The following is a 12185-nucleotide window of genomic DNA, read 5'->3' as shown; positions in this document are numbered from 1 at the left end:
TAGGCATGAGACTGGACATCAAAACAAGTGGCTTATCAGTGCCGCTCATTGCTGATAATATCAGTAACAGCTGATGTACAAGTAAGCGTCATAGGCGGTGGGAGGGGTCGCCCTCCAAGTCCCTGGCGCGCAGGCCCGCCCCCTTGATCCCACACATGAATCAGAGTGCAGAGGGTGGGAACGTCCAACTCTGACAACAATGGCCCGTGCTGGGAGGAAACCGGAGTCCGCGTCGGGGACCCGCGGCGCATGGTCGCCCTGGTGCTGGTACAGGGAAAGCAGCAATTAGACATGATGTTACCAATAACCATACATAAAGGGGCCCTGTGTACCTATTGAGCTGCGAGACAAAGAGGCAAACAGGCAGATGAAACAACAAAAAGACACAAAATGCCAAAATCGCTGAGTAAAAAACAGGTATATATCAGAGGATTATATTGCAATCATAATATGTACATACAGTTTGTGGAAAATCAAATATAGATCCTATTTTGCTAGCACACGTTGTTATGGTCAGATGTGACCAGCCTGCCACTTTCACCAAAAATTCAAATGAAATGAACAATTAGTGGCTTATAATTTTCCAGGACATGCGAATATAATTCGGAACATAGTTAGTGGGGATTTCTTTTCTGAAACCAAATATAAATCCTGCCTTGTTGGCTCGCGTAGTTATCAGGTCTGGTGATAACCAGCCTGCCACTTTCACTGAAAGTTCACACAGGAGGTTTTCTGGATGGTAATTTCTCAGAGAAAGCAAGCGGGTATGATTGGAAACATAGTTTATAGGGATTTCACCAAAACTGAGGTATGTTTAACTCCGGGGGATCCCATTCGGGGCCCCCCGAAGCACAACCCTCTAGGAAGGGTCGAAAGGAAATAGCATCATTCAAGCCAGGAGGCTTAGTAGCCTGAAGGCGATAAATCCACTTCTGTTCTTCCTGAAGCAGAATTTTGTTCCAATCCCCGCCACGTAGTCCTGGATGGACAGGATCCAAAATAAAAAAAGACGGTTTGGGAAATTTCCCTGCATGGAACGCCAAGACATGTCTTCCCAGCGGTAAGCTGGGGTTACAGGATTTCATAGAAGCTATGTGGCGGTATGCCCGCCACCAGAACTCCTGGCTGGTTTTGCCCACATAGTAGCATGCACAATCGCAGATCAGTAGGTATACAACACCCACTGTCTTGCAATTTGCAAAATGCTTCAGAGCGTACTTATGACCATTTGGTAATTTGATGTTGGGTTTGGTGTACATGTACTGGCAGTACGGGCATCCGCCACACCGAAAAGTGCCTGGGTGTTTGCAAGGATCACGTTTGCCCACACCCCCCCTGAGAATTCATTAGATACTAGATTGTCTCTGATGGATCTGGCCCGTTTGAAAGTGAAGGAGGGCTCGTCCTGCACAAAGGGGCCAATTGTGGGATCTAGTTTAAGGACATGCCAATATCTTTCAACAATGTTCTTGACGATCTTGTGTTGATTGCAAAACCTGGTTATTATCCGAATTGGATTGGTTTTATTGCTCTTAGACTCTGAGTTAAAGATTAATGCATGTCTAGGTTTCAAGCATGCCCGTCTAAAGGGCCCTCTTCAGACATTTTTTAGAATACCCACGTGTCAGGAGTCTCTCTTTAACCTTATCAGCCTCTCTTTTAAATACAATATCATCAGTGCAGTTTCTCCTGACCCATAGGTACTGACTGTAGGGGATCGAACGGATCAGTGGTTGGGGGTGAAAGCTAGTGGCATGTAGGATGGAATTCCCCGATGTCGGTTTACGATAAAGGGAACTAGTTAGTGAACCGTCATGTTGCTTATGGATGGTCACATCCAGGAAAGTAATCTCCTGTTCGTGAAATGTCATGGTGAGAGTGAGATTGAATGGATTGGTGTTTAATTCCTGCACAAAAGTTTGGAGGTTGTCCAGGGCGCTGTCCCAGACTAGCAAAATATTGTCTATATACCGACGCCACATTACCACATTAGCCATGTAGGGACATGTGGATACAGACTGTTTCAACCAGCTTTCCCATTCCCCCAGGTACAGGTTCACGTAAGATGGGGCACAAGAGGTCCCCATAGCGACACCCTGTACCTGGAGGAAGAAGTCGCTGTTGAATGTAAAATAGTTGTGGTTTAGGATGAAATCAAAGGCACCAATCAGAAAATGTCTTCTGCTATCACCCAAACAGACATCGCGTGACAACACATGCCAAATGCAGGCCAGTCCCCTATCGTGGGGTATTGAGCTATACAATGCTTCAACATCCAGGGCCACCAATAATGATTTTGGTGGGACCTGGATGTTGTCTATAATCTGCAGAAGGTGCATAGTGTCTTTTACGTAGCTGGGTATACTCAGCATGTATGGTCGCAGGTGTCCATCTATGTATTGGCTCAATTTCTCGGTAAGGGAACCATTGCCCGAAATTATTGGCCGGATGGTTTAAGTATATCTTTATGCAATTTTGGTAAAGCATAAAAAGTTGGAATGCAGGTAGGGTGGTTCTGACAAAATCATAGTCCGATTTGGTAAGCACATTAGCAGCATATGATTCATCCAAGAGTCGATAAAATTCCCTGTTGAATTTTTCAATCTTATTGGATGAAATTCTACAGTACCATTGTTGATTGGACAGTATTTTGTTGCAAATCGCTACATACTGGTCATTGTCCAGTATAACAATGTTTCCCCCCTTATCTGAAGGTTTTAAAATGATGGAGGGATTAGAGGCCAATGTTTTTAGAGCTTCACATTCTTTTGGGGTGAGATTGTGTTGTTGCTTTGAAGTGATGTTTATTTTACGGATTTCATTGCACGTCAATCGGACAAAAGCCAGCACATTAGAGTTCGTTTGTAGTGTGGGAAATTTGTCTGATTTCTTCTTAAAAGTTTTGGCAGGGGGTTGAGGAAGATCAGACTGATCAAATCGTCCGAGCAATTGCTCAAGGTCGATCTGGTCAATTAAGTCTGGGGGTTCATTGTCATCCAACAGTGATATTAGATTATCTAATGCCTGAAGTTCTTGTGATTTAAAGTTGGGTTGTTTAGGTATCTCTTTGCAATATAGTTGTTTCAAGATAAGCTTGCGCGCAAACAATTGGATATCTTTTGTCACTTCAAACTTGTCTAGATCTTGGTCAGGGCAAAAGCTTAGACCTCGAGCCAGGACGGAGAGCTCTGCCTCATTTAAAGTATAGGAGGAAAGATTCACCACATTGAGATTGCGCTTGTTCTCTATTGAAGGTGGTGTTGTATGGGAATCAGAGTGGTGTAGATTGTGGAGTCATCGGTTGGACTGACTAAACAACTATCTTGTGCTATTCTAGGCGGTTGAATCCCACTACCTGTATGTTCTAATTGAAAAGTATTGGTCTCCAAAGACGTAGATGGAGCAGGACCAACACCGCCTGTTTTACCTGTCATCACGTGAGGAACGGGGAGAACGGTCGTTGTACAGGAATCGGTAATGCCCTTTTTGGGATTCTTTTCATGTGACCAATTTCCTTGAGAATTCCTTTTAGTCTTTCGGGATGATTTCTGTCTAAACGATCCTTTGGATGAAACAGAAGACATAGATGAAGCCTCAGACATAGCATTGGCATTTTTGGCATAGCGATTTTTGTTTTTATTTGTTGTCACATATTTCCAATTATACGCCCTAGATTCCTGAAAGGCAGTTTTATCTCTATGAAATTTTTTGTCCTTTTTGATCAAAATTTCCCTGTTATAGTGTTCAAAATGCTCATTAAGGTCCTTGTCATATTGATTATATAATGCATGATCTTTAAAGCAAAGGAGTTGCTTATTTAGGGGTTCCAACTCAAGAGATTTTTCTCCCACTTAGTTTTAAAAGTGGTGCTCATGTCATCCAGGGTAGGAAAGATTTGAATGCGTAACCCAAAGGGGTTCATTTCATTTCTAATATATTGTTTAAAAGAGTGGATGTGCCAGTGGTAAGAAGATTTTTTCTCAAGTACCTTTCTGAGACTAAGGAACACTGATGACAACTCTGTGTCTCTCTTTTCCTTCTGTGCAAAATTCCTATATAGTCCTGACATGGTCGAGTCCCAGTTGGAACTAGCATAATTGGTCATAATGAATTGGTTACACAGATTAAATTATTATATAAAAAAAAGCGTCAAAAAATATATATAATTTCCAGAAGGTTATCGTCACAAAGAAGCGAAGAAGGGGTATCTACTACCCAATAATATATAAATGAGGATAGTGGCGATGACCTTGTGGAAGAAGACAACTTGCCCACATCCCTATAAGACTATATACTAGAACATTGTTTTCCTCTGGTGGAACTTTGTAAGGCAAGAGTCTTCAAACAGTATATCAAACACATATATAGTTTATTTTATATCAAAAGTTAAGATCATGACAAAAAGACATATAAATACAGAAAAAAAGGTAAAGGATGCTACAAAAAAGGGGGGTGAAGACAATAGCAATGTGCTTGTAAAGGTACAATGGTAAACATAAAACACCACATCAATTATACAGATTGAAGTCTAACCCACACGGGACCGACGCGTTTCGAGGTTTAAATTTGATTGAGACCTCTTCTTCAGGGGCTGGTGGTGAGATGAGTGGTTATCTCTACATTTGCAAAAAAGCTAAACATCTTAGAACAAATTCATGGTATGGTAACATTATATATTAATGAAGCATAAAGGTCAGGATTGTTGAAACATGATTGAGTGATATTCTCACCATTTAACTCTTGAGCCCACAGTTTGAAAGCATCCAACTTTAAAAACAGAAATGAGCGCAGTGAACTACTGATGGGGAAGCGACCCGTAGGCCAGCGCTAGCACCAAAGACATGGCACGGACATGCAGCCCACAGCAGGACACAAAGGGCGTCCTACCATTCGCAAATTGACACCACTGGTGACAGCTGTTGTAGGTAGTATACAATATCAGCTAGGGCACAGAAAAGGACAATCTGGTAGATTCCAATCCATAGGTGTAAAGCAAAAAGGGGGGGGAGGGGGGGTTGGGAAGGGTAAAAATCAAAAGCAAAGAAAAAAGGAAAATATACTGTATATCTCACATAGGCTATGGGGATTTGTATCTAATGTATGTGATATTTATATAGTAGGAACAGCAAACTATGGTATGCTTACCTATAAACTCATACAAGATGGAAAATCCTCTTGGCGTGAGTAGGAAGAAATCACATAAAAGTCTAGCAATAGATAGGGAGTGATATTATAACACTCCCTGTAATCAGATCTCACGGCAATAGGGGGGGAGAGGCACAGCGGTTGTACACACTCGCATGCAGTCACTGAAAAGAAAAAGACAAAAGAACACAGAAAGTGTTGTGTGATTAACTAAAATCACATTAAAAACAGCGTGAAAAAGCTGCTGCCAATGATCTCCCAGCAGATGCAAACCACACTGCAGTATAGGCGGATATGCATCTGCTGGTATAGTTCGTCTGTTTGAAGACTCTTGCCTTACAAAGTCCCACCAGAGGAAAACAATGTTCTAGTATATAGTCTTATAGGGATGTCGGCAAGTTGTCTTCTTCCACAAGGTCATCGCCACTATCCTCATTTATATATTATTGGGTAGTAGATAATTTTTACACTGTTTTTTTTATATAATAATTTAATCTGTGTAACCAATTCATTATGACCAGTTATGCTAGTTCCAACTGGGACTCGACCATGTCGGGACTATATAGGAATTTTGCACAGAAGGAAAAGAGAGTTGTCATCAATGTTCCTTAGTCTCAGAAAGGTACTTGAGAAAAAATCTTCTTACCACTGGCACGTCCACTATTTTAAACAATATATTAGAAATGAAATGAACCCCTTTGGGTTACGCATTCAAATCTTTCCTACCCTGGATGACATGAGCACCACTTTTAAAACTGAGTGGGAGAAAAATCTCTCAAAATGCTCCAAGGGTATGATGTCACTCTTAATAGATGAATATCAACGAAATTTGATTGATATAGAAAAAGAGTTGGAACCCCTAAATAAGCAACTCCTTTGCTTTAAAGATCATGCATTATATGATCAATATGACAAGGACCTTAATGTGCATTTGGAACACTATAACAGGGAAATTTTGATCAAAAAGGACAAAAAATTTCATAGGGATAAAACTGCCTTTCAGGAATCTAGGGCATATAATTGGAATAATGTGACAACAAATAAAAACAAAAATCGCTATGCCAAAAATTCAGATGCTATGTCTGAGGCTTCATCTATGTCTTCTGATTCATCCAAAGGATCGTTTAGACAGAAATCATCCCAAAAGACTAAAAGGAATTCTCCGGGAAATGGGTCACATGAAAAGAATCCCAAAAAGCGCATTACCGATTCCTGAACAACGACCGTTCTCCCCAGTCCTCACGTGATGACAGGTAAAACAGGCGGTGTTGGTCCTGCTCCATCTACGTCTTTGGAGACCAATACTTTTCAATTAGAACATACAGGTAGTGGGATCTAACCGCCTAGAATAGCACAAGATAGTTTTTTAGTCAGTCCAACCGACGACTCCACAATCTAAACCACTCTGATTCCCATACAACACCACCTTCAATAGAGAACAAGCACAATCTCAATGTGGTGAATCTTTCCTCCTATACTTTAAATGAGGCAGAGCTCTCCATCCTGGCTCGAGGTCTAAGCTTTTGTCCTGACCAAGATCTAGACAAGTTTGAAGTGACAAAAGATATCCAATTGTTTGCGCGCAAGCTTATCTTGAAACAATTATATTGCAAAGAGACACCTAAACAACCCAACTTTAAATCACAAGAACTTCAGGCATTAGATAATCTAATATCACTGTTGGATGACAATGAACCCCTAGACTTAATTGACCAGATCAACCTTGAGCAATTGCTCGGCCGATTTGATCAGTCTGATCTTCCTCAACCCCCTGCCAAAACTTTTAAGAAGAAATCAGACAAATTTCCCGCACAACAAATGAACTCTAATGTGCTGGCTTTTGTCCGATTGACGTGCAATGAAGTCTGTAAAATAAACATCACTTCAAAGCAACAACACAATCTCACCCCAAAAGAATGTGAAGCTCTAAAAACATTGGCCTCTAATCCCTCCTTTATTATAAAACCTTCAGATAAGGGGGGAAACATTGTTATACTGGACAATGATCAGTATGTTGCGATTTGCAACAAAATACTGTCCAATCAACAATGGTACTGTAGAATTTCATCCAATAAGATTGAAAAATTCAACAAGGAATTTTATCGACTCTTGGATGAATCATATGCTGCTAATGTGCTTACCAAATCGGACTACGATTTTGTCAGAACCACCCTACCCCGCATTCCAACTTTTTATGCTTTACCAAAATTGCATAAAGATATACTTAAACCATCAGGCCGGCCAATAATTTCGGGCAATGGTTCCCTTACCGAGAAATTGAGCCAATACATAAATGGACACCTGCGACCATACGTGCTAAGTATACTCAGCTACGTAAAAGACACTATGCACCTTCTGCAGATTATAGACAACATCCAGGTCCCACCAAAATCATTATTGGTGGCCCTGGATGTTGAAGCATTGTATTGCTCAATACCCCACGATAGGGGACTGGCCTGCATTCGGCATGTGTTGTCACCCGATGTCTGTTTGGGTGATAGCAGAAGACATTTTCTGATTGGTGCCTTAGATTTCATCCTAAACCACAACTATTTTACATTCAACGGCGACTTCTTCCTCCAGGTACAGGGTGGCACTCTGGGGACATCTTGTGCCCCATCTTACGTGAACCTGTACCTGGGGGAATGGGAAAGCTGGTTGAAACAGTCTGTATCCACACGTCCCTACATGGCTAATGTGGTAATGTGGTGTCGGTATATAGACGATATTTTGCTAGTCTGGGACGGTGCCCTGGACAACCTCCAAACTTTTGTGCAGGAATTAAACGCCAATCCATTCAATCTCACTCTCACCATGACATTTCACGAACAGGAGATTACTTTCCTGGATGTGACCATCCATAAGCAACATGACGGTTCACTAACTAGTTCCCTTTATCGTAAACCGACATTGGGGAATTCCATCCTACACGCCACTAGCTTTCACCCGCAACCACTGATCCATTCGATCCCCTACAGTCAGTACCTACGGGTCAGGAGAAACTGCACTGATGATAAGCTTAAAGAGAGACTCCTGACACGTGGGTATTCTAAAAAATGTCTGAAGAGGGCCTTCAGACGGGCATGCTTGAAACCTAGACATGCATTAATCTTTAACTCAGAGTCTAAGAGCAATAAAACCAATCTAATTCGGATAATAACCAGGTTTTGCAATCAACACAAGATTTTCAAGAACATTGCTGAAAGATATTGGCATGTCCTTAAACTAGATCCCACAATTGGCCCCTTTGTGCAGGACAAGCCCTCCTTCACTTTCAAACAGGCCAGATCCATCAGAGACAATCTAGTATCTAGTGAATTCTCAGGGGGGGTGTGGGCAAACGTGATCCTTGCAAACGCCCGGGCACTTTTCGGTGTGGCGAATGCCCGTACTGCCAGTACATGTACACCAAACCCAACATCAAATTACCAAATGGTCATAAGTACGCTGCGAAGCATTTTGCAAATTGCAAGACAGCGGGTGTTGTATACCTACTGATCTGCGATTGTGCATGCTACTATGTGGGCAAAACCAGCCAGGCATTTTGGTATTTTGTGTCTTTTTGTTGTTTCATCTGCCTGTTTGCCTCTTTGTCTCACAGCTCAATAGGTACACAGGGCCCCTTTATGTATGGTTATTGGTAACATCATGTTTAATTGCTGCTTTCCCCATCTTTTCTCCCTGTGTCTCCCCTCAATCACCAAGTTGCCTTCGTGAATTCCTATTCACATATATCCCTTATTCTTCCAGAGTCCTGGGCACAGATGTTATGTGCTACTGTGGATTTGGCCCCTGGATCGATGCTGCGCTGGAGGGGCGGCCGGAATGTGCCACTTCTCTCGGCGCTTTTGGCCTCCCGTTCTCAGGATCGCTCTGGGCCGTGACAATGTTGTACCGGCACCAGGGCGACCATGCGCGGATGCCGGTTCCCTCCCAGCACGGGTCATTGTTGTCAGAGTTGGACGTTCCCGCCCTCTGCGCTCTGATTTGTGTGTGGGATCAAGGGGGCAGGCCTGCGCGCCGGGGACTTGGAGGACGACCCCTCCCACCGCCTATGATGCTTACTTGTACATCAGCTGTTACTGATATTATCAGCAATAAGCGGCACTAGATAAGCCACTTGTTTTGACGGCCAGTCTCATGCCTATACAGGCTTCGGACAGGTCGTTCAGTCACACCACTCCCTAAGGTAATTATTCCACTCCTATCATCACACTGGCACTCGATTTTTATGAATGCAGGCAAACTATACCAGCAGATGCATATCCGCCTATACTGCAGTGTGGTTTGCATCTGCTGGGAGATCATTGGCAGCAGCTTTTTGCACGCTGTTTTTAATGTTATTTTAGTTAATCATACAACACTTTCTGTGTTCTTTTGTCTTTTTCTTTTCAGTGACTGCATGCGAGTGTGTACAACCGCTGTGCCTCTCCCCCCCCTATTGCCGTGAGATCTGATTACACGGAGTGTTATAATATCACTCCCTATCTATTGCTAGACTTTTATGTGATTTCTTCCTACTCACGCCAAGAGGATTTTCCATCTTGTATGAGTTTATAGGTAAGCATACCATAGTTTGCTGTTCCTACTATATAAATATCACATACATTAGATACAAGTCCCCATAGCCTATGTGAGATATATATTTTCCTTTTTTCTTTGCTTTTGATTTTTACCCTTCCCCCCTCCTTTCCCCTCCCTCCTTTTTGCTCTACATCTATGGATTGGAATCTACCAGATTGTCCTTTTCTGTGCCCTAGGTGATATTATATACTACCTATAACAGCTGTCACCAGTGGTGTCAATTTGCGAATGGTAGGACGCCCTTTGTGTCCTACTGTGGGCTGCATGTCCGTGTCGTGTCTTTGGTGCTAGCGCTGGCCTACGGGTCGCTTCCCCATCAGTAGTTCACTGCGCTCATTTCTGTTTTTAAAGTTGGATGCTTTCAAACTGTGGGCTCAAGAGTTAAATGGTGAGCATATCACTCAATCATGTTTCAACAATCCTGACCTTTATGCTTCATTAATATATGATGTTACCATACCATGAATTTGTTCTAAGATGTTTTGCTTTTTTTGCAAATGTAGAGATAACCACTCATCTCACCACCAGCCCCTGAAGAAGAGGTCTCAACCAAATTTAAACCTCGAAACGCATCGGACCCGTGTGGGTTAGACTTCAGTCTGTATAATTGATGTGGTGTTTTATGTTTACCATTTTACCTTTACAAGCACATTGCTATTGTCTTCACCCCCCTTTTTTGTAGCATCCTTTCCCTTTTTTTTAGTATTTATATGTCTTTTTGTCATGATCTTAACTTTTGATATAAAATAAACTATATATATATATGTGTTTGATATATTGTTTGAAGACTCTTGCCTTACAAAGTCCCACCAGAGGAAAACAATGTTCTAGTATATAGTCTTATAGGGATGTGGGCAAGTTGTCTTCTTCCACAAGGTCATCGCCACTATCCTCATTCACTTCAGGGGTAAGTACGGGGCTGCTGGGAGGACAGACGAGCGAGCGACAGGGGTGTTTGGTGGGGGGCCGACCAGCTGACCGGGGGGGCTGGCGGGTGGTTTGTTTGCGCCCCCCCCCCCAAAATTGAGCACCAGCCACCACTGGACGTCTGTGTCACCTTTGAGGAGATTCACCCCTCTGTTGGTCCACAAAATAAGAGGTAAGGGCAAAATCTTCTTTCGTAATCAGCATCTTTTCTTTCTTAAACTGCTAAAAATATCTATTTTCTTATTTGTTGAAATGCTGTTTTCTTTAAGGAATTATTGTAGGAATTAAATATTCCCTAGCACTATATTCATCAGCGCCCCAAATATTTACACTCAAAAAATTATTCCAAGCTTGTAATAAGGGAAAAATTCCAAACCCACGCCTCTAATCTTTTCTAGCTACACTGCATTCCCCTTACTGCAAGTATGAAGAAGTATATGACTTACCCCCTGACTCTCATAATTTAGCAGTTGAGGCCAGAGGGGTCATTTGCTAACACTGTTAGATGGGACCAGGGGACACGTCATAGTTTGTGCAAATACCAGCATAACTGAATTTGCCAAGAAATGAGGAATGGGGGAATGGGCTTGTGTTACATATAGGCACAAGAGTATGCCTACCACAGGATAGGATGGAGGTTTTGTAAATTTAACTATAACAAATTGACTTCTTTAATCCATTAGATTTGCATCTTCACTTATGATTATCTTGGATTTCTTCCATAACTATAAAATACAGTATATACTGCTAATTCCCCTGTACCTTCTGCAAGGTCATGTAGACAGAGCTCTCATAACTAGTTGTTTACGTATTTCTGTAGGCTTTCATTCTCATTGTCACAGTCATACATGACCTTACTTTGTACAGCTTTGCTGAAGATATTGTTTGATTTCTGAAAGGGCTGTTGATGTACTATGCTTCTTATTCCTGTATCCTGCCACCTATATGACCAGTTTATCCCTGTATGACCATGTACAAACCAAGTATTAAAGAAGTATTAAAGAAAAATGTCACAAAATTAAGTTTGTTTGAGGGCTACTAAAGGTTTAAAAAAGTGTGCTGTATATTTAGTGTCAAAGAGATTTAATTTGTGTCAGGGGGAGTATTAGAAGAGTTTCCTCAAGAATCATTTTCATAGCCTTTCTTCAAGTCTTTAAGAGTGGGCAAAACACAGAAGTTAACAGTATGGGCAAGTTAATCATTTTAAAAACTGTTCCCCCAACAAATTCCCAGTTTGTCCCGTGATCTAGTTGGCAGTATGAATATGGGGGTTTTAAGAAGTTTTGTTTTGTTTTTTTTTTTAGTTGGAAAAGCAGACAAAAATACTCTATATTGATATTCCTATAAGTATGTCCCCTCTTTCATCTGAAAACACATTTACAAATGGTTAAGGTTGTTGTAAAGCTTTTTCTTTCATGTATAATAATAAACATGTCATACTTACCTGCTCTGTGCAATGGTATTGCACAGAACAGTCCCTTATCCCCTTTTCTGGAGTCCCCTGCCAGTGCTCTCTGCACTGCACTACT

The sequence above is a fragment of the Aquarana catesbeiana genome, linkage group LG06 (assembly GCF_042186555.1).
Source record: "Aquarana catesbeiana isolate 2022-GZ linkage group LG06, ASM4218655v1, whole genome shotgun sequence".
In the NCBI taxonomy this organism is placed as follows: Eukaryota; Metazoa; Chordata; class Amphibia; order Anura; family Ranidae; genus Aquarana; species Aquarana catesbeiana.
Note: the sequence above shows the minus strand (reverse complement) of the source record.